The sequence below is a fragment of the Hevea brasiliensis genome, chromosome 3 (genome assembly GCF_030052815.1).
Source record: "Hevea brasiliensis isolate MT/VB/25A 57/8 chromosome 3, ASM3005281v1, whole genome shotgun sequence".
Taxonomy (NCBI): Eukaryota; Viridiplantae; Streptophyta; class Magnoliopsida; order Malpighiales; family Euphorbiaceae; genus Hevea; species Hevea brasiliensis.
The window spans coordinates 116,827,577-116,837,900 of NC_079495.1; the positions used below are offsets into that span (position 1 = coordinate 116,827,577).

A 10,324-nucleotide genomic window follows, 5' to 3' on the forward strand; every position below is an offset into this window, starting at 1 on the left:
AAAAAGTTGAGGATTATTTTAATGTAATTTAAGATTTTTTTTTATTTAAGTATTACTAGCTATATAATTATTTCTAAAAAATCAGTTTTTTTTTTAAATATCAAACAACAGAAATGAGTAAAAAAAAAAGTCTACTGGCATTGTGATTAAACTAAATAAAATAAAGCTTATTAATTAAAAAAAAAAAGAATTTATCATGTTTTGATAATTTTATCAATTTCTTTCAATTTTAGCAGAATTGGTCAAATTTATAAAAATTGTTAAAATTTTATCAAATTTTCCTTAATTGAATTTGGAACTCCATTATTCAACTTGTTTAAAATTATCATTAAAAATGTAATATTACCATATTTATTAACTCTTCTATAATTTCATTTTGATTTTATTATTTATAATATATTTTGCGTTCATAATCAACAAATCTAGATAATAATTTCCTTATTGATAGATTGTGGATAATAAGTTCTCGAACATATGATGAGGAATGAATAACCAACAACGCCACTTGAACTAAAGTGGGAATACAAACTACTTGGTATCCCCACCAGGATTGGATCCATTATTTGCTGAAAAAAATGCCTTGTGCGCCACTAAAGAAAGCATATAAAGGAATTAAGCCTCAAGAAAATGACCCTAGAAGCTGCATTACTGAGTGCCTTAGAGATTCTCCAACTTCAAATTATATTTTTATATTTATCCTAGTTTTGCTCCCACGGCATTAACAGATTATAAAGAACAATCATTAATCAATTAAGCCACTTATTGATGTTAACCTGCAATACACATACGTTGTAATTTTAATGGCTAATGGTTTAAAAAATTATCAACTTTCCTCCTCTCTTTTCAATGGAATATTAAATTAAAAAACTTCATTTACGTTCAGTAAACTGTAAAAGAGTGAAGCAAAGGCTAAAATTCACCTTCTTCTCCTTGCCAATATTTAGAACAATGAGCTTTACAAATCCTTTTGTATTCATCAACACTCCTAGAACTAAAGATTCCCTCGCTGGAATCATACACAGCATAGCCACCACAAAGGTCCCCAGAATCTTTCCTGCACATGCCATCGACAGCACTAGCGGGCAATTTTTCAAAGGTTGGCAACTGAAAAAAAAAAAAAATTCAAAAGGAGCGACTTCAAATTTATTTATTAAAAGGGAGTTTTTTTGGCTGATATGGAGGAGACAAAGAGCTGGTTGCTAGTATGGATGGCGTTAACAAATAAAAAATTTTAAAAAAAAATATAATTGCTGAAAAGTAACTGCTTGCTACTTAGAATTACGTCTGGCTATTTGATGCTACCATAAGAAGCGTCAAACTATTTTTTGGTCTTTAAAAATATGTATTAATTACTTTAAGGTCCCTAAAAATTTTTTTAATTACAAAATATCCATATATTTTACATAATAACTATAAAATATTATAACTATTTATAAATAAGCCCTTATATTTTTGTAATTAATAAACATATAAGGATTAATTTGTAAAATTAAAAAAAATTAATATTTATTATACATAAAAAATTTGAAAATTGTACATAAAATTAATAACTATATAATATAAAGAATTTGAGAATACAAATATTGAAACTATATTTAAAATATTTATACATTACTTTTATTATTTTATTTATTTTAATTTTTAATTTCATATTTCACAAATATTAATTTAATATTTATAAATTATTTTATTTATTTTTAATTAATTTATTTCAACAATTATTTATTCATATTTTTTATTAATTCATATTAATAATATTTATTGTAATTTAATATTTTGTTAAATTAACAAATACTAAATAATACCAATTTTCAAATATATATAAAATATTTAATATAATTCATTCACTATATTAATTTTATTAATTTGCTAAATAAATATTAACGCTCTTTTACATATAAATAATATTTGTATTTTTAAATTTTTCATATTATATTGTTATTAATTTTATGTATAATTTTCAAATTTTTTATATACAATAAATATTAATTTTTAATTTTACAAATTAATCATTATATGTTTATTAATTACAAAAATATAAGAGCTTACTTATAAATAGTTATAATATTTAGGATTATTTTGTAAAATATATGAATGATTTTGTAATTAAAAAAAATTAGAGACATTAAAGTAATTAATACAAATATTTAAGGACCAAAAAGTAGTTGGATGCTTCTTAAAGTAGCGTCAAATAGCCAGACGCAACTCTAAGTAGCATCCAGCTACTTTTTAGCAATTGTACTTTTTTGTAATCTTTTATTTACTAGACGTTACCCATACTGGCAACCAGCTCTCTCTCTCCTTCAGGTCAACCAAAATACCCTATTTTAGTAAATAATTTTGAAGTCACTCTCTTTTGGCAATTTTTTTTTTCAGTTGCCACCCTTTGAAAAATTGCCCTAGCACTAGCAGTTCCCAAGCCTCAACCCCTCGGATTTTAGCCATGTCTATTTTTTAACCCACTTGAAGCAAAGTGAAGTGGGCTATTTTTTAAAATGGCACGTTGTAGGAAAAAATTATCAAGAGTGGTGATTTGAGAATATTTACCAAAAGCAGTGAGCTTGCTAATGTGAAGAAGAAAGATAGCTGATTGCTATTTATACTAGCGTCTAACAAATAAAAAATTTAAAAAAAAAAGACAATCGATAAAGTGGACAAAAAAAAAAGTAGTTGGATATTACCTAAAAAGCATTTAATTGTTGGACGATACCACAAGTAGCATCTAGCTAATTTATTTTATTTTATTTTTATTCTCCCACCTGCTCTAACACCCACACAAAAATAATTTCTTATGCTAATTATTGCTCTTTTGTCTATTTACCCACCCACACAATTAATTGGCCAAATAATTATTTGGTATAAAAAAAATAATTATAGAATATTAAAAAATGAAAAATACAAATAATTTTTATATGTAAAAGTTTATTAATATTTGTTGTATAGTATGGTGAATGATTTATATTAAATATTTTATAAATATTGAAAATTGATTTTTTTTTCATTTTCCCACCTGCACCTACATCCACACCCACACAAAAATCATTTTCTATGGTAATTGTTGTACTTTTATCTATTTATTTATACTAACACAATTATTGGCCAAATAATTATTTGATATAAAACTAATAATTACAGAATATAAAAAAGTTAAAATAAAAATATTATTTATATGTAAAAGTTTATTAATATTTATTGTATAGTATAGTGAATGAATTATATTAAATATTTTACAAATATTTAAAAATTGATATTATTTAGTATTTATTAATTTAATAAATATTAAATTATGATAATTATTATTAATACAAATGAATAAAAAAAGATATGAATAAGTAATTGTTAAAATAAATTAATTAAATTTGATTTATACATATTAAATTAATATTTATGAAATAAGAAATTAAAAATTAAAATAAATAAAATAATAAAAGTAATGTATAAATGTTTTGAATATAGTTTCACTATTTAATAACATAAAAATTTGTTCGTTAATTTATAATAGATAGTTTTTAATAATTATTAATCAATGAATTATATGGGAGGAAAAAATTGATAATTAGAAAATAAAATATAAAATAAATAAATAAATAATTACATTAATTATATTGATATATATTAAGATTTAATTTTTTTTTTAGTAAATAGATAAAAGTGAAACAATTAGCATAAGAAAGCAATGATCAAAAATTTGAATAAAAATATAAAAAATTAGAAAAATAATTTGAATATATCTACAACATCATACAGGATATTACCGACACAATAGATAGGATTGTATTTTGCATCCTACAATATAAAGAAGGCAATCTAACTTGGTTTTTTTTTTACATTATTTTGTTTATTAATTTATTTTAAATATTATTTATTCATTTTTATTTATTTATATTACTAATAGTTATCATAATTTAATATTTTATTAAACTAATCAATACTAAATCATACAAATGTCAAATATTTATAACATATTTAATATATTCGATTTACTATATTAATTTTATTAATTTCCTAAATAAATACTAATGCTCTTTTACATATAAATAATATTTGTATTTTTAAATTTTTATATTGTGTAATTATTAATTTTATGTATAATTTTCAATTTTTTTATAAACAATAAATATTAATTTTTTTTAATTTTATAAATTAATCCTTATATATTTATTAATTACAAAAATATAAGGGCTTATTTGTAAATAGTTCTAATATTTAGAAATATTTTATAAAATATATGGAAAATTTTGTAATTATCAAAAAATTTTAAGAAACTTAAAGTAATTAATCCATTTTTAAAGAAAAAAAAAAAAGCAGGTATACACTTCCTAAAGCATCTAACAGCTAGACACTTCCAGCAACTAGACGCTTTTTAGGGTAGCATCTAGCTACCTTTTTTATTCACTTCAGCAATTACTTTTTTTCAAAAGAAAAAAATATTTGCTGGACTCTAATATAACTAGTGACCAACTCTACCTCTCCACATCAACGAACGGACTCCCTTTTGTTAAATATTTCTCAAGTCACCCCCTTTAGATTTTTTTTTCCCTACACCACACCCTTTAAGAAAAGCCCAAGTAAAGTGGAAAAAGCAAACCAAAAACAAAATCTTCAATCCTTATAATTAATCTCCTAGCAAATTCTCCTTATTTAGGAATCGTAAAACCAAAGACAAAGGCGCCGAAAATTACATGGAAAAATAAGGTCACTTATAAACTCGGATAATGTTACCTTGGCTAGGGTTACACATTTGCATGCTTCGTTAAGAAAATCTTGCTACTGGGAGCAATTCTTGGCAACGCAATTCATCATGCATCTAACAAAACTAGCACGAAAGCAACAAAAGCAACTCTAGAAATCAGAATCCATAATGATATTAATGGCCTCTTAGAGTCCCCAGTGGAGCCATTTCTTACGAGTGCTATAGCTAGAGTCAACAAGATCCATACTGCCACGTCATTAAATAAGGCAGCAGCCATTGCTTTTTATTCCACTTGGGTCGTTAACAGTTTGAGTTCTGTAAGAATGCGGGCGATAATAAGAAAAGTAGTAATGGAGAGAGCAACTACTGTGAACAAAAGATACTGGCCATAACCGACCTTGTCCTCTCCATGTACTACTTTGCGCAAAAAAAATGATACATAAACTCTAAATAGGAAAGGGAGGGATATACTAGCAAGTGTTATTCCATATGCTCTCTTGCCACTCTGTCGAAGTGAGCTAAAATCAAGTTCAAGACATACAAGAAAAGGATAGAAAAGAAGGCCAATGCTAGCCACAGATTCGAGTATGGGAGTGCTCCATGAAGGGAACACTAATCAAAACAAGTGTTTGTTTCGGCCAAGAGCAGAAGGTCCAAGCAAAATTCCACCTTGAAGTCCAAGAAAAAAAAAGAAATCATCAAGATAATATAGAAAACAAAAAGAAAAAAATAAGATGAAAATTAATATACAATTATTTCAGCAATGACTATGGGTTATTGAGGGGCTTGATAAGGAAGGTGAGGAAGCAAGTGATGAAGAGCACTAGGATTGTTTGAACTATTAATAGTGGAAAGACATGTTTGATTGATGATCAAATGCAAATTTAACTTCTAAACATATATAAAGTACCTAGGGAGTTCTTCGATACTATTAATTGTGGTGAAATTTAGGATCAACTAGCATGGTTTTATAGAGGTGTGGCTATAACACCCTCATACTAAGTAGTTTAGTACATCCTACTATTCCAGTGGCTAATGTCTGTCCGAACAGTTAGAATGTCTAGAACTATACTTAAATTACATAAAGGAGTTACAAACGAAAGTAATAAAGATTAAATAAGGTTGGATGGAAATAAGAGTAATGAAGCACAAATAGGTTAAATGAGCCTAGGTCCCAGCGATGAGTGACTTACACGGGAAGCGATTATAAGTTCAGTTGCTACCCTAAATTCGTGTGGGACCTTATGGAGTCCTTCATGAAGGAATTATTTAGAAAGTATTGGGAACCTGAAAATCAAACAAATGAAAAGAGAATAAGTACAAATAAGGGAATCATAACCTAAGGACTCATCGGTTATAATGGAAAAAGATGGACTATAACCTGATGAGGGGTATTTTGGTCAATTCACTTCAAGAGTGGACTTTTGACCTAAATGTCCATTAATATATGCGAGGCTAAAATATTGGAATAGAATTAATTTAAGTGTTATGTGTAGGAAAATTAAAAAGGATATAAATGGAATTAATTGAGTTGTTAAAATTATAATAATTAAAATTATAATTTAATTAATTAATTTGTTAGATATTTATATAAGAGACAAATTTAAGTAAAAATAAAACAAAAACTATTTCCATCTCCTTCCACCTTGGCCGACCTCACACTCTCTCTTTTTTCCCTCATTTTTTTCTTCCATTGTTAAGCACTCCAAAGCTTCACAACCCTAATTTCTTCCCTAATTGTTACCCCAAATTAGTAGAACACCCCTAATTTGCCCATGGTTGGAAGATTGGGAATAAGAAATTGGGAGAAACTTGAAAGAATTTGAAGATTAGAAAGGCTCCATTAGAGGTAAGTTACACCCAAGCTTGAATTACTTTTTATTTCTTGAATTTAAGTTTAGTTATGAAGAATTAACATGAAAAATGGAAGAAATTATGCATAGTAATTGAGGTATGGAATCCGACAAAACTTAGGGAGCTAGGGTTTTGATGTTTTGGTTTGATTGAATATAGATTTTAGTGTTGGAAGAAATGTGTGCATGAATTATATGCTTAGAATTGTTGAAATTGCATGAAATTGGTATGAATTGGGGAAGATGAAAGATTAGGGTTTTAGAGAAATTAGGGTTTTTGTTGTATGAAGTGCAATTAGGGTTCTTGATACCAAATTAAGGTCATTTGAGGTGCAATTAATGTGATTTAGTGTTGAATTGATGAAAGGAATTAGTGGAATGGTAGGGTGCCAATGTGTTGGAATCTGGACAGCTTATGTCCAATGCACTTAGATACTCATAAGTTAAGCTACACAGCTCCAATTGGTGTGAAACCAATTGAAAATAAAACATAAGACATAGGGCTAAAACTTTCATGAATATTTCCTACCCAAAAAATGACCATAAGTTACTCTAATTAAGGCTTGAATCCGGGTTACCAATTATGGACCTGGAGAAAATGACCATATGAATAGTACTTAGTAAATTAGGCATAACTCACTCTAAAAAACTCCAATTCATGTGATTCTTGAACCAATGGAAACTTGAGACATAGGAGAATAATTCTTATGAAGACCATAGAGCCAAATTATGATCATAACTCAATCAATTTACTAGACAAAGTTGGTCCAGCAAACCTGCCCTGATTCTGGACTAACTTGGAAAAGGTGAAGGATTAGGCATCCGACCAGTTTTGGCAAAATTGTCATAACTTGGGCTATAAAACTGAAAATATAGTAATTCCAAAGCCAAAATTTTCATAAGATATAGAACTAAAAACTTTATGTTTTGACCAGAATCTAGTTCTTAGGGCAAAGTAGGAAAATTGTTGGGATATGTTAGGAATCCCAAATATGGAATTCCTGCCCCTTAGCTAATTGGCCCTGTGACCTCCAAATAGTTATTAAGCCATAACTTCCTCTATAAAACTCTAATTGAAGTGATTCAATTTGATTTGGAAACCTAAGACAAAGGCCTAAAACATTGTTTTAGAGACTAGGGCCAAATTATGAGCTTAAGATGCCCGGATATAGAATGCAAATTTAAAGAACAAATCTGGAAAACCTAGGATTTTAGGATATGGCACCTAGAATAGTGTTTAGTAAATTGGCCATAACTTGAGATCTAGAACTCCAAATTGAGTGATTCAAAAAGGAAAATAAAACTAAGACATAAAGCAATAACTTTCATTAAGATGACCTCCCCAAATCATGATTAGAATTAGGTTGAATTTGGACTCTAAGGTCAGATTTCAAATCTGCCCTGAACCCAGAATCAACAAGAACTTGAGAATTCCTTAGAATTTTATTTAGTTAACTATGAATGGAACTTAGAATGAGTATTAAAGCTTATTAATTGTGTGATTTCAGTGGACAAAGAGACTTCCAAGGAAGGAAACGCTTAAGACACAAATAAAGAGATTCATTGAAGGTTTGTGCACAGCTAAACTATTATTTTGTTTTAAATTTTGAAATTTAATTGAATGGACCTTGAATAAGTCATTTATGCTTTTCCCTTGTATTTGAGAATTTTATTTATTGTTTTGAGAATTTTGAATTGTGAAATGAGTTTATCATTATGAAAAAGGCGGATGTTGGCTAAATGATTTATTGTAGCAAGGGGGTGAGCCGGTTTTGAATGTTTTTAGAAGTGTTTTGAGAAATTTTGTGTTGCCAACCCTATAAGGGGAATTTGATGAATGAAATGTATTTATTTAATTTGCAATGCGATTCTTTAAATGAAAATTATTTGAATTTATTTTGAAACCACAGTTAGCATGGCAATGTGATTTGTGTTCCTCATTAGCTTGCCTAGTGAGATGATATTTGATGTGATCTCCTCCACTTGTGGGGTTGAGTTTTCCTCTTTGGTTTGCCAGTTGAGGTTGATTCGGATGAGTACTCATATAGCTAGCTAGCCTTTGTGTCCCCCTTTAGCCTTGGTTATTGGGGTGAGATGGCTTTATCATGGTATACAACACGACATTAATTGGAAATTTTATGTCATTACTCTAACTGTGTGAATTGTTGGTAACACCCTTAAATTGTGAATATTTTGGATAAAATGTGATTGAAAAGAATGATTTATAATTATTGAAATTTGTGATTTCAGTTTCATGAATTGTGATAAATTTGAATATATTTCAAATTCCTTGTTATGATTTGATAAAATATGTCTTATATTATATTTTAAAATTTAGTTGTGCACCACAGAGTGAAATACTCAACGATAGCTTCTTTATGCTGTTGCAGGTAAAGAGAAAGGCAAAGCAGTAGAGGAAGCTGCTTGTAGCTATATTTTGGGAGCTGTGTTTGAATTATCCTTGGGTATAATAGGTATACCCACTGTAAATTTATTTTGATGTAAATTAGTCTATATATATATATAAAACCAATGAGCTGTTGTATAAATGGATTTGTATTGGTATTTGTTATCTTTTGGTTGTAAATTTGTATAAGAACATTTATTTTGATTTGTATATGAGATGAGTACATTTGCTTGGTGTTGGTTGAATGAAAGGAGATGATTTGAGTTTGATTGAGTTCAAATTGTATATGATATATTTTTATAAATTGATTTTCAACAGATTTGAAGAATTGTTTTTATATAGTTTTAACCGTTACCACGCAAAATTTCTGTAAAATTTTAAAAATGCTAATTTAATTCTAAATCAATTTTATGGCATATACTTAACTCCAAGATGCTTTACTATTTCTTTTATCCTTATTTTTCACTTAAAAATGAAATGGAATTGTTTTAAAATTCCTTGTAGTATATTTAATGAGTTATCGGTAGGCTGAGTTTGGTAATTCATTAGGTATACTATGGGATCATGTTATACTTTGGTAATTCATTAGGTATACTATGAGATCATGTTATACTTTACAGAGGGGTAAGGTGTGACAGTGGCAGTGTTGGTCTTTTTTGAGAAAATTTTTGAATGTAGGGTATTTAAGAAAAAAATTTTGGAAATTGAGGGTAAAGAGAAATTTAGCCACTATGATTGGCGAACAATGGATGGTAGATTGTTTGCCATTTTAAGTGATGAATAATATTTGCTTTCAGGCAATTTTTTTTTTGTTTATTGCTTGTTACATGTAAAGTTATTAAAAATATTTTTATGTAAGAGAAAATTTGTAACACCCTCATTATAGGTAGTCTGTACATTCTACTGTTCTGACGACTAATGTCTGTTTGGACAGTCAGATTGTTTGGGACTACACTTAAACTATAGTGAGGAGATATAAATTGAAGGAATAATTGTTAAGAAAATATAGAAAAATAATTTTGGGACTAATTAAAGGTTTATTTAGGTAAAAATGACATTAAAGATGTTAAAGAAAATTTAGAAAAAATAAAATAAAATTTAGAGAATTTATTAATTGGTACAAGAAAAAATATAATAATAACCTGATGAGTACCCCGAAGGGTATTTTGTCATTTCACCTGTAGAGGTGAATTTTGACCTAAATATCATATTAAAAATTGAGAGAATTAAAATAATTAAAATAAATTAAAATTATAAGTTTATGAATTTGAATTAGGAAAAGAAAAGAAAAGAAAAGAAAAGAAAAAAAAATGAAAAAGGCTTATGACATAAAATAAAAATAAGGTACAATAAAAATATGTATATAAATAG

The 10,324-nt window shown here is 27.5% G+C and overlaps 1 pseudogene; it reads right to left on the bottom strand.

Moving 5' to 3' along the window:
* Nucleotides 1-4,553: 4,553 nt before the first annotated feature.
* On the bottom strand, nucleotides 4,554-5,538 carry LOC110672853 (cation/H(+) antiporter 20-like; annotated as a pseudogene).
* Between the last annotated feature and the right edge of the window lie 4,786 nt (nucleotides 5,539-10,324).